The sequence below is a fragment of the Strigops habroptila genome, chromosome 9 (genome assembly GCF_004027225.2).
Source record: "Strigops habroptila isolate Jane chromosome 9, bStrHab1.2.pri, whole genome shotgun sequence".
Taxonomy (NCBI): Eukaryota; Metazoa; Chordata; class Aves; order Psittaciformes; family Psittacidae; genus Strigops; species Strigops habroptila.
In genome coordinates this window covers 1,233,570-1,253,926 of record NC_044285.2, presented here as the reverse complement: position 1 = coordinate 1,253,926, position 20,357 = coordinate 1,233,570, and the positions used below count along the sequence as shown (strand labels likewise).

At 47.2% G+C, this 20,357-nt stretch overlaps 1 protein-coding gene across 7 annotated transcripts in view; it reads left to right on the top strand.

The window, feature by feature from the left end:
* The window catches only part of GLCE (glucuronic acid epimerase), a 43,538-nt gene that overhangs the window by 425 nt on the left and 22,756 nt on the right, over nucleotides 1-20,357 (top strand). Inside the window, exons 1-2 of one of the 7 annotated variants that reach the window (XM_030497579.1) lie at nucleotides 43-94; nucleotides 15,792-15,891. The exons of 1 other annotated variant lie outside the window; for it this stretch is intronic. The gene's annotated coding sequence lies outside the window, so the exon portion shown is untranslated. Of the gene's footprint in view, nucleotides 1-42; nucleotides 95-2,082; nucleotides 2,622-7,734; nucleotides 8,143-12,636; nucleotides 15,892-16,042; nucleotides 16,231-20,357 lie in introns of those variants that run through there. 5 more of the 7 variants (XM_030497580.1, XM_030497584.1, XM_030497583.1 and 2 more) reach the window with 5 other exon arrangements.

Genomic DNA, 20,357 nt, shown 5'->3' with positions numbered 1-20,357 from the left:
GCGCGGCGGGAAGGCGTGGTGCGGCGCTGCCCCTCCGTGCGCCCCCTCTTGCCCGGCGGTCGGGTTCCGCCGCCAGCGAGGCCCGCGCCCGCAGGTAGGAACCGGCCCGGCCCCCTCCCGCACCCCGCGGGCCCGGCCCCTTCGCTGCACCCCGGGGGGCCTCCGCCAGCCCTTCTGCAGGAGCCGCGGCCGCTACCGCAGCCCCCGCCGGGCCGCCGCGGCCCCGCTTCCCGGTGAGAGCGGCCTCGGGGCTCGGCTGTGTCCTCCGGCTGGCTGGGGCTGCCCGGGAGCGCTGCGGAGGGAGCCGGGCCCGGCCTCCCCCCCGCGCTGCCCGTGTCTAGGTGTGCTCGGCCTGGGTTGGGGGGTTCGGGGTTCCCCAGCCGTGGGGTTCCAGCGCCGGGTCCTGCCTGGAAAGCCTCCGGTCAAGGAGAGCCGGGCTCCGGAGGGTTAATTGCTGTAATTGAGGCCTCCCAGCTCTGGTGAACCCCGGGGTGTTCGGTGGATGGAGGCAGAGCCGCCTCCTTCGCCTGCGCAGCGTGATGGGGGTGTCACCGCTGAGGTGGTGCCTGATACCCCAGTGTGTTTGGGAACAGTAGGGAATTGTGTTTGATCAGCTTCGAGGTGACAAGGGGGTGGATGTTGTCGGGGTTGGCTCCTGGTGCAGACCAGCAGGCACTGCTGGGGCAGCGGGGCTGGGTATAGAGCCGGGAAAACGCTTGGCTGGGTGCTGGGCTGTCCCTCTGCTGTTGCGGGTGCTCCTCTGCTCCGTCAAGGTGTTTTGCATGTGTTTGTGTCCGTCCCAAGGTGTACCAAAACCAACACAGGGCAGTCGCAGTAAGGCTGAGCTGCTTCATCAGGTGTCCGTAAAGCTAAACTCCACTTGGAATGCTTCCTTACTCTTCAGTTCCTCACTGGGAGCTGAAGGTGAGTTAAACTTTGTCAAACCAAGCTCTGAAACTGCTTCTGTAGCAGCAAACTGTTGGTGCTGCTGGAATCGGTGAGGTATCAGCCGCCTGTAAGCATGTTTACGTGAGGGATCTCTGCGTGCTCCAAGCAGAAGGTGTAACAAGGTGAAATCAGCGTTGTTAGCAAGGCTGCAGCACAGTGGGTTTTGTGCCGGAGGTGCCTTAGTACAGGAATAGTTGCTCTCCTTGTTCTCCTTAATGGGTCTTAATTCAAAGAGACGTGGCCTGTTCGTGCTGTTCATTTTGCCTTCTGGAATTCACACCCACTTGAACAATGTGAGGAGGAGAAAACCTGATCAATGCGCTCCCTGGGAAGGGCGAAATGAAGTAATATCCATGTGGTTTTTCTAAGAGCTAGAATGAGCACCGGTGAGTACGTGGATGATGAGGACAATGTGTTCCAGGATGTGTGCTGTGGCTTCTTTCAGAATACAACGTGCAGATCAGCTGCTATGGACCTTGAGCATGAAACCTTGTGCTTTTATAAGGGCCTGTAGGGACAGGCCAAGGGGAATGGCTTGAACCTGCCAGAGGGGAGACTGAGATGAGCTCTGAGGCAGAAGCTCTTCCCTGTGAGGGTGCTGAGGCGCTGGCACAGGGTGCCCAGAGAAGCTGTGGCTGCCCCATCCCTGGCAGTGTCCAAGGCCAGGTTGGACACAGGGGCTTGGAGCAACCTGCTCTAGTGGAAGGTGTCCCTGCCCGTGGCAGGGGTTGGAACTGGATGAGCTTTAAGGTCCCTTCAACCCAAACCATTCTATGAAAGTGTGGAAGGTGTTTCATAATGAAAGAGATTTGGGGCGCTTTAATGTAATACAAAATCAGGAGAACACAAGATGTGCTTATGCTGTAGTTGCAGGCCGGTTTGAGCCTCCATGAGCTGTTCTGCCCATTTGGAGAAGCATGAGGATGCCTGGCAGTAGTGTATCGTCATGCAAACTTTCAGCTAATATATTCTGCCTTTAAGCAAGCTTTTAATGTTCTGAAGGCAAATACCTCACAGCTCCCAGGTGGTGGAAGATGATCAGTGTCTGTAGAGGAGTCTGATCTTCTAGTTCTTCCACATAGTGCTTGTTGGCTTCAGGGGGAGCGCAGCCCGAAAAGTGTGAGGTTTTGGGTCTTTTTATTCTTCTGACTTAGGAACTTGAGCCTTTTGGCTTGTTCCATTAGACACAGGAGTTGCCAGTAGTTAATAGTTCGTCTAGTTAGAACTGGCCAAGCAAGAAAGGTTTTTAAGGACACGTGCTTCTAACGTGGCCAGTTGTAACAAGCCTTAACAATATTTAACGCATCTGCGGAGGCTTCTTGCCCTGCTTAGGTGTTCTTTGGCATAGTTGTGAAATGTGGGTGAATTATTGCACTCTGTTTGTTTAAAGGCGTTGTTTTCACTACAGCGACCTGCTGACCCTTCTGATCCAGTCAGTGATCAATAAACAGAACTGAGGTCAGAGACACACTGGTTATCCACATATACCTTTTATAGAAGCAAATCCCTTCTTACCAAGACACAGCGTCACTTCCACGGCTCTTTTCTGCCCAGCTTGTGGAGTGACTCTTGGCACTGTGCTCTAATAAGGTAGGAAGACTTGGTTCAATAAGGAGATCCTGGCACAGGGCCCTTCAGGTGGTGCCTCGGGAAGTCCTTTTGCTTTTCAGGAGGTAATAACGTCCCTGCCTGCATTTGGGATGGTGGCTGTTTCCTTTCTTAACAATCAATGGAAGTGTCCTGAAGCACAGCCTGGAGTAAGCTGCCCCTTTTCTACCACGCAGCGTGTTACACAGTTAAAAATTAGTAGGGACCTGAAATGATTAGTATCTGGCTGGTGGCCCAGAAAGAAGGAAAGCTGGGTCTGGCAGCATTTGACAGTAATTTTCTGTAAGACAAGTGTCCTTAGCTCTTTCATTGTCCAATTGATTCCGTAACAATAGCGCTCCCATTTGTAATGCTGAGTCTATAGAGCTACTCCAGCAGGAAAAAAGAGAGGAGCACAAGTCACCAGCCAGCGCACATGCTGCAGTGAACAGGAGGTGACTGCTACAGAGAAACAGGTAAATGTGGGTTAAGAATAAAACAAAACCCCAAAAGCCACCCAAAATCATGTTTGGTAGGAGCGGCAGTGGTCTCCTGTAGTACTGTAGTGTAAGGAGGTGATAACCAAAACGCTGTGGTCTGTTTGCCTCATGGGCTTCAGTGGTTTTCTTCTTTCTTCCTTTCTTCTTTCAGGGTCTCTACTCCTTCGGTAAGAGAAGGGAAATAATAAGTTGGACTTCACTGAGGTTACATTTAAAGTAGCTCTCTTTCTCTGAACACTTAATTGAGCCAGAAGATTAAAAGGCATCTACTTGTGGTGCTTCTTAAACTGGTTACTTGTGTGTTTGGGTATGTTTTTAATGAAGCAGCTTTCATGTCTGAGCCGCAGTCAAAACTTCAAGATCTAATTTCTGCTGGTTTTCAAAGCAATTGACTCATCAACTGCCTTCAGCTCTGGGGGCCCCAATGCAAGAGGGACGTGGAGCTGTTGGAGTGAGTCCAGAGGAGGCCACGGAGCTGCTGCGAGGGCTGGAGCAGCTCTGCTCTGGAGCCAGGCTGAGAGAGCTGGGCTGGGGCAGCCTGGAGAAGAGAAGGCTCCTGAAGGGGACACCTTAGAGCAGCTCCAGTGCCTAAAGGGGCTCCAGGAAACCTGGAGAGGGGCTTTGGACAAGGGCCTGTAGGGACAGGCCAAGGGGAACGGCTTTAACCTGCCAGAGGGGAGATTGAGATGAGCTCTGAGGCAGAAGCTCTTCCCTGTGAGGGTGCTGAGGCGCTGGCACAGGGTGCCCAGAGAAGCTGTGGCTGCCCCATCCCTGGCAGTGTTCAAGGCCAGGTTGGACACAGGGGCTTGGAGCAACCTGCTCTAGTGGAAGGTGTCCCTGCCCATGGCAGGGGGTTGGAGCTGGATGAGCTTTAAGGTCCCTTCCAACACAAACCACTCTGTGATCAGTTTAGCCTTGTGCTGCAGACCTAAATGTCAGATGTTCCTCTTTTACAATATTGCCATTTTGTGATTTTCCTCTTTTTCCCTAATGCTAAAATTCTGATGCTTCTAAAGCAGATTTGGGGAATTGACACTCGTATTTAGTAAGTATTTCCTTGTGCCGGTAAGCCTCGTGCAACTTTAGTTTTCCTGCAATCACACTCGATTTTCACTTGGCATTTCTAGAATGAAATGTGAGTTTACTTCCTATCAGCACTCTGTGTTTGACTCCCCATTGCCCCTGTGCTCCACAGTCACAGCTCTTGCTTCTGTTTCTTCACCTCATCTCCTCTTGGCATCCTTTTTGCTTCCTGCTCCTTCATGGTGTCTTTTCGTTGCTGGAAGGTGGCACCTCCTCTGCGTGTGATAAGTGGGCTGTTGGCATTGAAATCCCTCTTCGCTGCTGAAGTCGGTGCCAACAGAGCCACAGGTGAGCCTCGGCTCTCGCCTTTAATCTGGGTGAAGCATTGCTCAAACCTGGGGCAGGACAGAAAGACTTTGTAGTGATCTAGCTAATATTTAACCAAGTTTACTGGAAAACCCCACGTAGCTCCTGAGCTGCGCTTTAAATGTTAATAGTGAATTTGAAATATTGGAGGTGACAGATAAATGCATGGTAATGAGATCCTTCTGAAGCAAGCTGGCTGCTCATTCCGAAGGCAATGAGCTTTTAATTAGTGCCTTATCTCAAGTATGGCACCTTTTGTTTTGTCCTCATTTATATTGCTTGTATTATGAGAGTTAAAGATCAGCTGGTGTCCTCTGGTATGGGAACCAGTTGGCTGGTGTCACCGTATAAGATCTGATTTACAGTTAGATAACAGATAGCTCGTTGATCACAGAATGAATTGGTTTGGCCATGGTTTGAGGAGTTGGGGCTTACTGTTGTCCAAAATCACACTCCTGGAAATGAAGACGTTCAGGGAATACCCATGTTGCTCCTGTGCAATATCTACTGGATAGAGACTTTGGAGCATTGAATCTTGGCTCTTTCAGGAATGATGTGTTCCCTGTTTCGTTATCATAAAATCCTTAATACGCAATTACCTGAAGCAGCTGTAGGTGCTAAGCAGCAAGGTTAGCCACTCAAAAACCCAGCCCAGGTGGGCTTGAGCTTTAAAACATTTAGGATTAATGCACAGACCCATGAAAAGGCAAGGGAAGGACAGAGCTGAAGTGGCTGAGCATGAAATGAGCTTGGCTTGGTGGTAGAGCACTTGATCTTCTCATGTGTGGTGGGAGGTAGGAAGGTTAATGCTTGGTTTAGCTTCTAAAGTGGCTTCAGTCAAGCTCGGTGTTTTCTGTCCTGCTTCTTGACATGAAAAGCAAAGTCTATTCCAGAGTATTGGAGCTTTCCCTGTGTCTCTTGTAGGGTGGTTGTGCGCTTAGTTCAGGCTGTGTTTTGGCAAGAAGCCCTCTGAACAGGCCAGTTTGAAAGGAGCGTCCCTGAGCTGGTCTAACATGGGAAGTGGGGCTGTTTGTGTGTTTCTTTTCCTCTTTTTAATTGCATTAAGGTATGCAGGAAATTCCGGGCAGTTTTGACACAAAAGCTGTTTATCAGGAGCAACTAGAGCCAGTGAGGCCACGGGGCTGCCCTTGGAGGTGAGAACTCAGGGCCTTTATTTGAGCTTCTCAGTCTTGGAGATGCTAAAGGTTGATCAACTTCAGTAAGTGTGTCTGGTGCTGGAAAAGGCAATTTTGTTCCTCTTAAACTTGGGTTTCCATGTTACAAGTGATGATTTCCTTGTTTCTTCCTGGGTGTGGTTTTCCTGAGGAACTACTTTTGCTGTTCTCATTCCCTTATAGAAAAAAGGAAGTTTAAATCTGAACAGAACGAGCTTATTTTCCCCGTTGTTATATTTAATGAATGTTTGAATTTCCCATAGCAATGTTCTCAACAATACCAGAAGGTCCCAAGTATTTCCTGGAAGACAATACTTGAGGAAATAACAATTTGGTTCTATTGGTTTGTTGAAATGGGTCAATGTCAACCTGCTCTAGTGGAAGGTGTCCCTGCCCGTGGCAGAGGGTTGGAACTGGATGAGCTTTAAGGTCCCTTCAATCCAAACCATTCTATGTTCTATGATTTATTCATCAAACTCTCCTGTTGAAAGGCTCCTGAATACGAAGTTGAACACAGAAGGCTGCTGTTATGTTATCTTAGCAGATTTTGTCAAGTTCTTTAACAAAACTAAGACTGTGTTAACTGCTCCGTGTATCTCGAGGACTAATCGGCTCTTGCCATCCCTGTACAGCTGTTTAATGTAGGCTTTCTTAAAACCCCTAAGAAGCTTTCCTCTCCTCATAGGGCTTTCAGATGTCTCTCTTCCTAATGACAAATGTCAACAAATGAGATCAGAGCATCTTCTGCTGCAGGAAGGGAGAAGTCATTTTCTCAGTGTGGTTTGGGTTTGGGGGTTCTTGTTTCAATATACTCTTTCTCCTTGTGGCTGAGAAACCAAAATAGATCCCATACTTCATCGTGCAGAGAAGGGGAGTGTTTGGTGATGAGTGGTTGCTGGTGGGATCTGCTGGGACCCTCTGGTTGTACTCAGAGGGAAACTGCACATGCAGGCAGGGATTCTCCAGGGCTCGAGGGTTTTTCTGCTGGTTGAAGATACGAAGAATGAGGCATCTGTGGAAGAACAGGGAAGATGCTGACTACAATTGGAGTTGTCATGGTATATTTTTAATCACTTCTTAAATAGTTGTGCACCTCTGCTTCATTTCATAACTGGTTTGGGGTGTTTTTTCCCCTTGCCTACATGACAAATCAGCACTGAAGAAGGTGAATTTGGATCAGATTCCATCCTAAGCCAGTCCCACAGCCGAGGTGTTGGAGATGTGCACGCTTTGTGCACTGACAGCCGCCTGCCTCCGCCTGTTGGTGGGATTTGCTCTATATTCATGCACTGAGTATTCTTCCAGAAGAATCTGAATTTCCCAGGAAGTGAAACTGTCAGAAGAGCCACTCGCTTTTGGGTAGGCGGGAGGAAGAGCTTCATCCTGCTCAGCCATATGTTAGCGGTGACTTAAAGCCAGCAGGGTTTTAGGATTAAAAAAAGGTGAGAATTCAGTCACCCCTAAGCCCAGGCAGAGCAGGACCCCACCACTCGGCGTGTGGGGCTACAGATGGATCTCTGCCGTTCAGCTTCCAAAAATGCTTCCTGATGCCTGTGGCTTTGCAAGCACCGGGATATTCCCCATCCTGAGCACACTGCCTTTGTCCCCGCCGGTGAGGGTGCTCCCCGTGACCTGTTCTTGGGATTGTTTTCCAGCCACTCTGCTTGGAAGCTTGTCCCCAGCTTCATGGAGGACGTGGAGCTGCTGGAGCGAGGCCAGAGGAGGCCCCGGAGCTGCTGCGAGGGCTGGAGCAGCTCTGCTCTGGAGCCAGGCTGAGAGAGCTGGGCTGGGGCAGCCTGGAGAAGAGAAGGCTCCTGAAGGGGAGACCTTAGAGCAGCTCCAGTGCCTAAAGGGGCTCCAGGAAACCTGGAGAGGGGCTTTGGACAAGGGCCTGTAGGGACAGGCCAAGGGGAATGGCTTGAACCTGCCAGAGGGGAGATTGAGATGAGCTCTGAGGCAGAAGCTCTTCCCTGTGAGGGTGCTGAGGCGCTGGCACAGACTTTTCCCAGAGTAGCTGTGACTGCCCCATCCCTGGCAGTGTTCAAGGCCAGGTTGGACACAGGGGCTTGGAGCAACCTGCTCTAGTGGAAGGTGTCCCTGCCCATGGCAGGGGGTTGGAGCTGGATGAGCTTTAAGGTCCCTTCCAACACAAACCATTCCCTGATTCTGTGGGCACATTGCAACCAAGGGGCATGTTGTTTATCTTTCTGAGCTATTTTCAGTGCTTCCCTCAGCAGACAACAAGCTTTCTGCAAGTCCCTGCTCTGTAGCTGAAGCTTTGAATACCTCCAGAGCGAAAGAACATGCTACGGATGCCAGGGCCAGCCGGGCTCTGGCAGTGGTGTTTGAGGAAACCTGATGGAGGTAACTGGAAGTGAACTGGGAGGCTTAGCAAGCCCTGCAGTGAGGTTTTGCAGGCAGCTGCCTGTGCTGTGCCTTGCTGTGAAATCTCAGCTTGACGTGCAACACCTTCACACTTCCCTTGGCACGGTGGTAATTCGTAGCTTGGCTGCTTGTGAATCCTTGGTGGCCAAGCAAAGTAGGTCAGTTATTTTTAAGCGTTATGATTCATTTATAAATGCCATTATTTCCTTGAGATAAGGTAGATCTGAGCGCTCAAATCTTACATGATGGGTGGCTCTTTGCAGCAGGAAACTGGTGCTTCCCTCTTTTCCTAGGGAGAGCTGGAAGTGCGTGGAAAGGATTATTTTTAAGCTTTAAGCTTTGCATGTCTGGAGATTTTTTTCTTTAACATGAAGTGGTTTTAGAACAGAAAATCTTTGGTGGTATGTAATGCTTCCAAAACCCTTGGCAGATGGGTGACTTTGTTTCCAAACATCAAATGTTTTAGCTGTTTAATGCCTGTTCTTAAGCATGAGCAGCACTCTCAGAGAATGTTCATATTAAGCCTGCTGGGAATTAGGCTTTTAAAAGAACCCTTTCTGTTATGTTATCAGGAAAAGTGATGAATTATGGAAAACTTAATGCAACACTTGGGTTCCTTTGCTTAATATACAAAATAAGATCGCACTGGAAAAAAAGAGGGGAGCTACATTCATGCTGTTGTGTTTAACTCTCTGTAGTTACTGCAAGGTGTGTATTTGCTTTCCTCTGACAGGGAAATTGCTTTATATCAAAATGAGCTGCTCAAACACATTTTTGACCTGCAATATTAAACCCCTTGAATGCTGGTTGGAAGGAGTAGGATCAGCACCTTGCTGAGAGGTGAGACTGGACAGATAAGGGGCAAAAAAGGTGTCCTTTTGGGTTTCCTGACTGCCAGATGCCTTCCTCAGCAGTCACAGCTCTTTATTTCCACTAGATGTTTCATAGAGGGCTTTTTTTATCACTGAATGAGTAGTTTATTACTGCTCTGGACAGGAGCTTGTGTATCCCTGTTGATATAACATGGAGAGAGTCACTCACAATACACATCTAGTGCTTATATTTGATCTTTCAAGGCCAGGCTGGAAGGGGCTTGGAGCAACCTGCTCTAGTGGAAGGTGTCCCTGCCCGTGGCAGGGGGTTGGAGCTGGATGAGCTTTAAGGTCCCTTCCAACACAAACCAGGCTGGGATCTTCAAACTACGTTTAGAAGTAAATATCTGGTACCTTCTATTTACCACAGTATTACACATATAGAAGGTGAATTTGTTCTTAAGCTGAGTGGGTCGCAGAGCTGAGAATCACAGTAAGCACCAGCAGTGGATGTTTTGCTCTAGAGAAGGGATTTTGCACAGTTCTGTGTTTTCTTGGAAAGGCAAATCCTGGCATCAGGGTTCATTAACAGTGAAGTATTCCTGGTATTTGTGCACTGTAAAATGTATAGGGTAATAGATATGCAAATGGGCTGCCACAACACTGCAGGCTCCATAGCAATGCATAATTGCGAGGTGTTCTTTAGCTATATGCAAAACTTGGCTTTCTTGCAGGAGTGAGATGTGAGATTTATCAGGTTCTCACCTTTTTAAAGGTATAATTCTCAAGTCTCTAAATACTTTTTTTTTTTACACATTTTATAGTATTGGTGGCTTGGGAAAACAAAAGCTTTCAGATCATTTGCAGAACCGCCACATTTTGATGGCTGGTTTTGGGTTTAGAAGACTTAAAGTGCTGCTGTGTTTCTCTGGCACTGAGTTGCTTGTCTTGTGTCTTTATAAAGGGCACAGTCCCAGGAGGTCAGGAGCTGGATCTGCCTGGAAAACCTTGCTGTTCAAGCCCTGACACAGTCAGGTTTGCGCTCTTGTTTGCCAGGGGTGTAGTGGGTGCAAGATGCACCTTCTGGTGATGGTTTGGGTTTGGGCTTGGGTTTGCAGGCTTATCAATCACACATTCTGGTTTTGCCTTAAAACCCACCAGCGTGAGCCTAAAACCTGCCTTACATACTAATTTTTGAACCTGTGTAAATGGGCCTTGTTCAGCCTGGAGAAGGGAGGGCCGCGGGCAGACCTTAGAGCAGCTCCCCGTGCCTAAAGTGAATTTCAGATTTGGCTGCTGCAAAGTTGTCGTCTTTTCCAAAAGGATTTAAGCTTTCCTTGCAAAGTGTTGCAGTGTAGAACATACCTAACAAGAGGCTTCGCTTGTGACATTGCTTTCTCCTTATTTAACAGCCCTGTGACTGACAGCAGTGCACATTTCCCCTTAAACCATTCCCAAAGTGGAAGGGTTCCTCGGGGTTTCTTATTCTCTGGTCTTTGCCATCAGAGCAAACCCACCCATGTCCAGCACATGGGGTCGCAGAGACCCTTCACAACGGGAGCTGGCAGCAGAGGCGTTTTGCTGTGGCATGGAAATTAGACCGTGGATCAAATGTGTTGCCTTTGTGACCGCTGGAGGGCTAAAAGGCACAATTCCCGGTCCGTGCAAGCGTTGGCAGAACCATCCTCATGTCCTGCACACGGTGGGTTTGTTCTCTCTTGGCTTCCGAGTGCCCTCTGCTGGCATTTGCTCCTCTCCTTCCAGGGAGCAGGTTTGCTCTGACTGCAGCAGGTCCTGCATCATGTTTGCTGTCTCTTTATGCATCGCAAACCCTCTCCCCTTGGTATCCAAGTACAGTTTGCTCCCCAGGGTATCCAAGTACAGTTCAGTCTCCTGCTATTTGCAGTCATTTCTCTTGGGACATGCTTTAAAACATTCTTATTCCACCATTATGCATTGCAGACTTCAGGTTAGTCTGGATGGGGAGCCCCTGGCACCCTGGGCTTGCACTCTGGGGCTGTGTGGATGAGGCTCACAAGCCTGGTGAGGGTGGAAAACAAGATGCCAATGAAACCATTACAGCTGCAAGGCTGGAGCTTACAGTGCTGGTGCTGTTGAGCAGAGGTTTGCCCTGCTCTGGGAGCTGCAGCAGCTCCTGCATGGCTTTGGTGGCCAGAGGCAGGCAGGTCCTTCGTGTTTGGAGGCAGTTCTGGGCTAAAATAATTTGGTTTCAGCATTATAATCTTATGTTTTGTAACCCTGCAGAGCCTCTACCTTGTAGAACAAGGAGATCAGTCTTAAACTGGGACCTGTTCTTAATTTGAATAACCACTTTGCACTACAAAGCAGCCAGAAAAACCAGCTGTGCTGGGACTGAGCACTGGAATGGCAGCACTTGGAATGGTTTTACTGCCTCCGTGGCTCAAATTGAGGGACTTGTTGCAACAGCCAGCATCTAGGTTAGTCAGGTTTAGCCTCGTGAGCTTGAATCAGGCTGGTTCCTCTTTCTATGGGACCAGAAATTCCCTTTCTCACTGGAAACATTGCTGGGTAAAGCTGGACACTGTTTAAATGGGCAAAAATCAGACTGGAACCTAAACCAGCCACTGTTTTGAATATTGGTATTTTTTGGGGGGGAGTGGTGCTGCCGCTGAAATGAATATTGATGTTTAAAGGAAAATACACGTTTTTTGGGTGGTTCTGGTGCAGCATTAGTGCAGCTCTGTTGCGTGTGGGTTCAGACAATTATGAATCCCACGTCTGCTCCGACTGCTTCATGAATATTGATGCTGTCCTCCCACTGAGCGGTTAATTGGGTGCTATCACTTTAAGCACCTTATTGAAATTGAAAAGCACTCTTGATAAGTGACAAATGTCAGCAGGAAGCTCGTGTTGGGTGCACGGTGTTGGGGTGCCTGCACCTCTTCTCCTCTGCCCTCCACTAGCAGTGTGATGCACAACGATAAACCCTTTGCTGGCCTTTGGCATCTCAGCTGAGACATCAGGTTCCCGCTTCCCTGTTGCTCTTCTGAGTGTCCATATCATCATCCTGCACAGTTGGGAAGTGAGAAATGCAGGGTTATGGAAAAGACGTCCCTCTGCGTCCCGATGGATGGGCACATTCAGAGGAGCCGCATTGATAACGGGCACTGTATGAGAGCAGAAATCCAGAGCTCGGGGGTTTCTGGCCACATCAGATGCCTGATGTGAACCATGTAACTTGAACCTGTCACATTCCTGACTCAGATGGGAAAACGCTAAAACAGCTCCGAGGAGGGATCATGCCTGTGGCTCAGTGTCAAGTGTGCAGCAGCTGGGAGTAGAGATTTCTTTTCTCTTAATAATCTTGGGCTTTAGAAACAACAGCTTCTGGTTTCTGGATCACCCAAGTGATAAATGAGGTCTTGCCGTTCTGTTTGCTAGAAACAGGATAAAATCCTCCTACCTGGGCATGAAGAGAAAAATGTTATTTTTGTGGATTTATAGGAACAAAATTAGTTCAACTGGTTTTGGACCATCTCTTTAGGATGTATCCTGAAATCTTTAGGGTAAGATCATAGAATCACGGAATGGTTTGTGTTGAAGGGACCTTAAAGCTCATCCAGCTCCAACCCCCTGCCACGGGCAGGGACACCTTCCACTAGAGCAGGTTGCTCCAAGCCCCTGTGTCCAACCTGGCCTTGAACACTGCCAGGGATGGGGCAGCCACAGCTAAAACCTGTGTCCTTGGCTGTTTTGTCATTTTGAAACCAGCACGTGCCACTGTCACACCATGTTTAGACACAGCAGATTATGAACACGTTATCTGTTGGCACTGCTGTGGTGGTGCTGAAATTGCAGGTTGCAAGCAAAGGGTTTCTAATCACCCGGTTTCATGTATTAATGACTCACCAAACTGCTGGAATCACTGTAATTGCAGGAATATACCAAAAGGAATCCAAAGCTTCGTTTCAGGGCTGAAAGCTGAGTTTGGAGAAGCGAAGCTGAGTGGAGCAAGTCTTAAAGTGCAGCAGATGGCTTGGACCAGCGAGCAAAAACTAGTCTCTGCTGATGGTTAGAAATCTCTCATTTCATGCATATATTCATAAAAGCTCTTGATAAATGTGCAACTCTGTGTATGTGAGTTTTACCCTCAACTGCTTTTCTGCTGAGCTGCCTCCTGGGTGTTGGGCTGCTGCTTCCAACGTGGCTTTGGGCTCCTCTGAACACAGAAGAGCCGCTCTCCATCCTTCAGGGCTGCATTAAGTGTTGCCTTCTCCTGCTCTGTTTCTGTCCTCTCACCCTCTGCCTACTGCAGTCCTGGTGGAGCTGGCTGGATGTCTGACTGCATCAAGATCTGAATCCCTCTTCTGGAGGTATCCCAAGGGATTTCTTCGCTGCTGGAGCGATGCCCTGATCTAGCCCCCAGTGCAAGCTGTTTGCAGGAGCTGCCTCTCGCCTTGTGAAAGGGAGATGGGGGGAAGGCACCTGCTTGGCTGCTCCATGCTCAGCCCCAGGCAATCTCCTGGGTTTATTTCCAGGCTGTGCAGCTGCTCTTCCCGCAAGCCAGGAGCAGACAGATCCGTAACGTGGCCAGATTGGCTCTCCTGGCTGTGTCCAAGCTGTTGCAGGGATGCTTATTCGCAGAGAGAGGGCTCAGGGGAGAGCTTATAACGGTCTTACAGTACCTAAAAGGGCTGACAAGAAACCTGGAGAGGGGCTTTGGACAAGGGATGTAGGGACAGGCCAAGGGGAATGGCTTTAACCCACCAGAGGGGAGATTGAGATGAGCTCTGAGGCAGAAGCTCTTCCCTGTGAGGGTGCTGAGGCGCTGGCACAGGGTGCCCAGAGAAGCTGTGGCTGCCCCATCCCTGGCAGTGTTCAAGGCCAGGTTGGACACAGGGGCTTGGAGCAACCTGCTCTAGTGGAAGGTGTCCCTGCCCGTGGCAGGGGGTTGGAGCTGGATGAGCTTTAAGCTCCCTTCCAACCCAAACCAGTCTGGGATTCTGTGATTCTGTGTTGACCTGTAACGAACCAGCCCTGTCCTCCCTGTCTGGGGACAGCAGGGAGCAAGGGGATGTTTGCCCAGTACCAATCTCCACATCAGCAGTCAACAGCACTACAATGGGAGTATGTGTGGGGTATTTTCTGCTTTTTCCTGTTAAAAAGTTGTGCTTTCTCTGGGAGCTGTTCCTGTGTGACCACGGTGCAAAATGGGGCACTTCTTGCCTTGTGAGCTCTTAAATAACAAAAAACAATCTCTTGGAGGAGCCAAGTGAAGGAAGAGCTTTTGGATGGGTGTTCTGTGAACATACTGAGCAGTCTTTAAAAATACATGTTGTGTGTTGAGTGGTTCCCATCATCTGCAGCCTGGCTGTAAGGAAAACGCACGCGGTGCTTTGTTGGGTTTGGGCTTTGTTTGCTTCAGTTTATCAAAAAAGATAGTGCCAAGAAAATGAGTATTTTTGTTGTAAAGATGTTTTCAAGGCCGTGTATTTATTTATTTCTTAAAGAGAATGGTGGAAGACAAGCTGACAATTTAATGGCATGTGATGCACTAATAAAAACGTCTGTGGTTGTGTTTAATCCTTTAAAGGGGAGCAAAGAAACGCGGTAGTTATCAGCATTCGAAAGGCAAGACGCAGGCTTAAACGTATGCAAAGCCTTGGAGAGAGGCTGAAGAAATGTACTGACTCTCTTGCAGAAAGCTTCTGACAGGCACATCGCATCTCTGAAAGTAAGATTTGAATTATTAGAGCTGCCTTTGTTTATTAAATGGAGCCTCCAGCAAGAGGATTATAGGAAGGAATCACTGTGCAGGCTCAGCGTTGCATTGGCATGAATTTGAATGGGTGATAACATTTGCTTTATGGAGCTAATTCAGTAAGAGAATTCAAATAGATTTGTAAAAGATCCAGGTGTGTGTTAGATACCTAAAGAAACAGGCTTCAAGTGCGTGAATAAGCCTCCTTTTATGGGTCCAGTTTGCTTTTAGCAGCGGGTAATCCTTTTAAAACAAGGCTTCTTCCAGGCAAACTCCAACAGAAGAGGGTTTGTTTCATTTTAAATCGGGAATGCCAGGGAAGGATGCAGAGAGCTAATAAGAGAGTAATTATACACGCTATTGCTGGGTTGAGGAAGGGCAGAGACCATTAAAACGCCATTTTAGGAGTTAATTATATGGTGTTTCCAGTCGATGCTGGTGTCCTGATTTCTGTTTAATCGACGTGTATCATGTATTTAGGATGTTGTGGTTGTGACATCTGATTTCTATTTTAAGCAACTTTAGGCCGCTGTTATGAAATAGTGTCCAAAAAACCTTTAATACGTATATTCCAGCCTCCATAGGGCTTGTGCCTGTTGGATTTGATGAGGAAATATGCAAAAGCAATAAAGGAGATGGAAAAAACCTTTAGGAAATATTTTGGGACAGGCACACATACCATAAATAAAGCATTGCAGTGGAATCCAGTTAGTTAAATCTCTCCTGAAGCTCATTTAATAATAGCAGAGCCTCTGCTACTGCTCAGATGGAGGCAGCTGTAATTTGTTTCAAGGTTAGGCTTTGACTTCTGTTTTATTAGCTTTTCAGTTTATATTCTTCTACTTGTGCAGTGTCTCGAGTTGAACTACACAATGGTTTAGCTAAAATAGGGATCTTTTAGATCGGGGCTTTACACTGGGATCCTTCAGCAGGGTTTGATGAAAGCTCCACGCAAGGCAGATGTCAGGATTTGCTCTTCAGCCGGGCAGGATTGTGCTGGGGAGAGCAGATTAGGCTCCTTTGCAGTTGATGTGCTGCCTGGAGGAAGTGACATTTATGTTCTTGATCCTTCAGTGATTCTGCATGTCAAGAGCTGAGCCTTGAAATTCGTCTGCAGTGCTGTCTTCAGAGCCGACAGGGCTGAAGGAGAGGATTTTTACAGGGAGAGGGGGAAACATTCAACTCCGGTGGCTGTTGCAGACCCTTAAGTACTTCAATTCTCCCTTCTTTTCTCTCCACATCTTCCCTGTAGGAAATCGGAGAGGGAAATCACTTTAACTCACCAACCGATGTATTTTTGAACTTGAAAATTCGGAGATGCATTAGAATTCAGAGACCTCCCTTTGCTTAAGGTAAGAAAGGAGCAGCTTCTCCTTGTTTTCTCCTTAATAAATGCCTGTTTTCATTTAACTCTGGGGCTGGAGTTTCTTTAATGCCTTTCACATGTTCCTCCCGCCACCGATGCCTAAATGGTTAATGTTCATCCCATTTAATAACTCGCAGCTGCAGGAGGCATATGGCTGCGTGCTTGCGGGAGGTGTGTGTGATACCCAGGTCTGGGCTGCTCGGTGCTGGGGCTCCACTGGCTTGTATGGTGCTCGGAGGGGATGACCTGGTGGTTGCGGTGCAGCTGAAGGGTTTTCATGCCTAAAACCTGAATTTCGGAGGCTTTTATTTTCTCTGTTTGGATGGTAAGTAAGCTTGGCAACTTCTGAAGGGAGCTGGGGTGGGGGGGGATAGAATCATATCACAGACTCATCATAGAATCATATCATAGACTCATGGGCTGGAGGTGGTGAAAAACCCCACTTTGGAGAGGTAATAGTTGCATGGATTTCATGAAAGGTGAGACTTGGTGAGCTGTAGTTATGTTACCATGGCATCCCTAAATTACTCCAGTGTGAGTGCTTGGGAAGTATCAATGGTGAATTATTCCAGATTCCAGGGAAGGTGGTGCGTGAGAACAGGCATGCTATTAGCTCAGCTGTTTGTTTTTAGGTGAGAAGTGTGTTAATTACCTTCTTTTGTGTGTTGTATATAATTATCCATGCTTTAAGCTTGAGCTGGTGGTGCAGAAGAGGCAGGATTTTTAACCTGTTGGACTTGCATAGAGCCTTTGGGATGCTATGTAAAATACAGGTATTAAACTGAAGGTTGGCTTTCTATGAGTCTAAATTTTCAAGTGAAGTTTCTCCTCGTGTTAAATTTAGTGCTTATTTTTTCTACTTAACCAGTTTCTTTACTAGTTGTTGTATATCTCACCCTGTCCTATATCAGGGTGTCCCTGCCTGTGGCAGGGGCTTGGAACTGGATGAACTTTAAGGTCCCTTCCAACCCAAACCAGTCTGGGATTCTATATCTCACTGTGCTTGAGGAGATTCAAAAGGAGAGATGCCAGAACTGGAAGGCAGGGAATCTTGTCTGGGTTTTCCGGTGCCTCCTGTGTTACAGCTGGAAGATAAAAGCTCTTTTGGAGCTGCTACACCAGACAAGTGATTTCAAAGCATTTCCAAATGATGAAAGGCAAGTTTAAACTTCTGCCTGGTAATTAATACAGGCTGCTCTGCTGTGCTTAATCTGAAATGGGGGAGTTTCATTGTTCAGGCTGTGGTTGCTGAATCCATCCAGGCTGGGTGAGTGCTCCTGTGGATCTGCTGGGGTTTATTTGGAACTGGCTGTACAAACGTCAGGGCTGTGCTGGTGGATGTGATCTGTCATTTCCAATTACTTGGGGCAGCAGGGCTGTTTTGGGCACAGAATGTTTGAGATTCTCTCCTTACTTTTGAATGAGCGGCAAACAGCATCTGTGTGAGCAGTTAAAATCCTCACTCAGAAAGAGGAAATGAATTTTTAAGCGGATAGACCAACTTGTTTTGGAAATGAGGGTGAAAAAGCATCCATTTTGTGTTCCTGCACCGGGGCTTTCTATCCTCTGTGCAGCTGGAATGAAAACCAAACACACTGAATGAATCCCTTGTGGTGCTTTGGGGTTTTAGCATTGCTTAAAATGTTCGCTCTTCTATCACTTGCTATATTCCCCACATCTACTCCTGTGTTGTTTGCCTTGTCAAACTCATCATCCTTCCCCGACTTTTCCAAGCTTAACTGATGGTAGAATATGGTTTTTACGAACATTGAGGCAATCAAAGCTGAGACAATGCTCCTGTTTAGTAGGGAAATCAAGTTTTGCTGCCAGGTTTTAAATATATATCCTCTCAAAGATGCTTAGCAATCTGCTTATGTGAGCATCAGGAGTTTTTCTATTTAAAGTGGAGTAGGGTTTTGTTATTTCTTTCCTTTAGGATGGAAGTAGTTAACGTCTGAATTGTGAGGGACAGATGAAATTAAGCTGCAGAAGCACTGATGGCAATCTACAAAGCTTTAATGTGTTAATGTAGTCTAGGCATTATACATATTTAGAAGCAGTCTAGGTTGAATCCTGGCGAAAAAGCAGAGTTATTCATTGACTCCTGCCTTGATCGTGTGTTCCTGGAAGTGATGGATGGCATGAAACAGTGGTTTGAAGGAGATGCTGAAATTTGTTTTGCTGCTCTTAGAACTGTATTGGATATTAATTGCCCCCAAGTTCAGTATTGGCTTAAAACATACAGGGGAGGGTGGTAAAGAATGTTGTCTGCAAGATTTCCTTGCTTTGTGAAGCCCTTTTTCTTTCTTGCCTTCGTGGATTAATTCTATTTTTCAAGTTTGGTATCATGCTGTATTTAATATATTTTAAATGACACTGCGTCAGTTAATAGGATGAAGAAGATCCGGGTGGACTGATAATTAATCTGCCAGGGGAAACAGAGCAGAGAAGCATTTGACATAGACTGAGCAGTTTATTTTACACAAACAGGGAGCGTTTTAGCATCTGGTATTTTGGTAGACCAGGACTGAGAAGCTTTCTGGAGCCAGCATCTCTCTTCTAGTGCATTGCCTTGACCCTGGCTGGAGCCTCTGGGTGCCCTGCAATATAAAGTAGTAATTTATAGGCTGTCAATGGGCTTGAAAGAGAATAAAGAGTGAATATGTTGACTCTCTAGGTGAAGAAGGGAGCCTGTAGCATCCTGAAGGAAATAGGTTAGGATTAACTTTATTTTTCTGCTTGAATATTGAACAGTTATTGGATAGAAACGTGAGGAGGATGCTCTGTTCCTGGCAATGGGAGTGTGTGGGTACAACTTCAAGAAACCTTCATAATATTGATGAAAACAGGATGTTTTGCTGGTGTGTTCACCCCTCTCACTACTAGAGGTGCCGGGTTACTACGGGCAGGAGCAACTCTCCGGTTGCATCCACATGGTCAATACACCCGTGGATACCAGGTCGTGTATTCAGCTTCTGCATCAGTCTGTGTTCTGTGCAACACGTCCAGGTCAATATTGCCTTTCCAAAGCAGTGAGGGAGTTCTACGTTATTCTTGGAGGTTGATGCCCTTCCGTGAAGTTTCCTCATCCTTGTCAGTGGCCTCAGTTAATGTTTCCACAGCTGGTTGTTAAATTAGCTTTTTCTGTAATAATTCTGTGATGCTTTCTTATCTACTTGTGCTTCAGTGGTAACTGTTCAGCTGTAATAATTAGGATGAAGTCTATCTAGGTTGCTTGATCTATCATATGTTTAAATAACTGGGCGATTGGAACTAGATGAGCTTTAAGGTCCCTTCCAACCCAAACCCATTGCATGATTCTCTGATGTCAGGGAAAGGGGGGATGTCCATCCATCTTCTCTTTGGCAAAGTGCTCCTTAAATTCAACAAGAGAAGTAGCATGACTTCCTGGTACTGTGAGGAAATGTTCTTGATGTGGAGCTTTAGTACATTTGCTGCATTACGAGGTTTCCATTAGTGCCAACTAATTATGTGGGCCATGTTGCATTTGAGTTGCAATTACATTGACCGATGTACAATAATTAGCTTTAATACATGTTTCTGTGTGTAGAGGAGGTTTAATTGCTTGCTGGTTTTTGACAAAGATACTGCTGTTTCCCTTAATTGGGTTTCCCTTGTCTTCTACAAGTGACTCTTGAGAACTAGAAACCACTCGAGTAGGAAGATACAGCCACCAAGAGTTCTCGGAGATGAATATGGCATTAACATTCCCTCTGGCAGCTTTGCTAATGGCATTTTGTACCTCTTGCTCACAAGCAAATACTTTGTCTTTGCATCCATCTAACAACATTAAGCCTCACAAGCGCATTTCCTGTGACGCAGCCCTCGCTCCGGCTGAAATGGAAATGCTTTTGGATCACACTCCTTGGTCTGCAGCAACTTACATTAATGGAGGAAAGTGCTGCTTGCATGTCTTGATGGTTGCAGTTAACAAATCTTAGGTTGGAAGGGACCTTAAAGCTCCTCCAGTTCCAACCCCTGCCACGGGCAGGGACACCTTCCACTAGAGCAGGGTGCTCCAAGCCCCTGTGTCCAACCTGGCCTTGAACACTGCCAGGGATGGGGCAGCCACAGCTTCTCTGGGCACCCTGTGCCAGTTTCTCACCACTCTCATAATAAAGGATTTCTTCCTAATGTCTAATCTAAATCTGCCCTCTTCAAAAACACTTGATTTGCATTACTAGTCAACACTTACAATGTGTAGACTAGAAATGCTTATATATGCACAGAATAGAAGTGCTTATCTATGCACAGAATGCTAACTGCTTACGTTTCTGCTTAAAAATGTTTACTTTGAACATTCTTTCTATTTCAGTTTTCAGCAAAGCTGCTAGCACAGAACCCCAATGAATCACTTCTGCCTGCCTGCATGCGCAGCCTCTTGCTGCAGTGCATATTGCTGAATGGGTTCGGTGTGAGCCGTGTAATCAG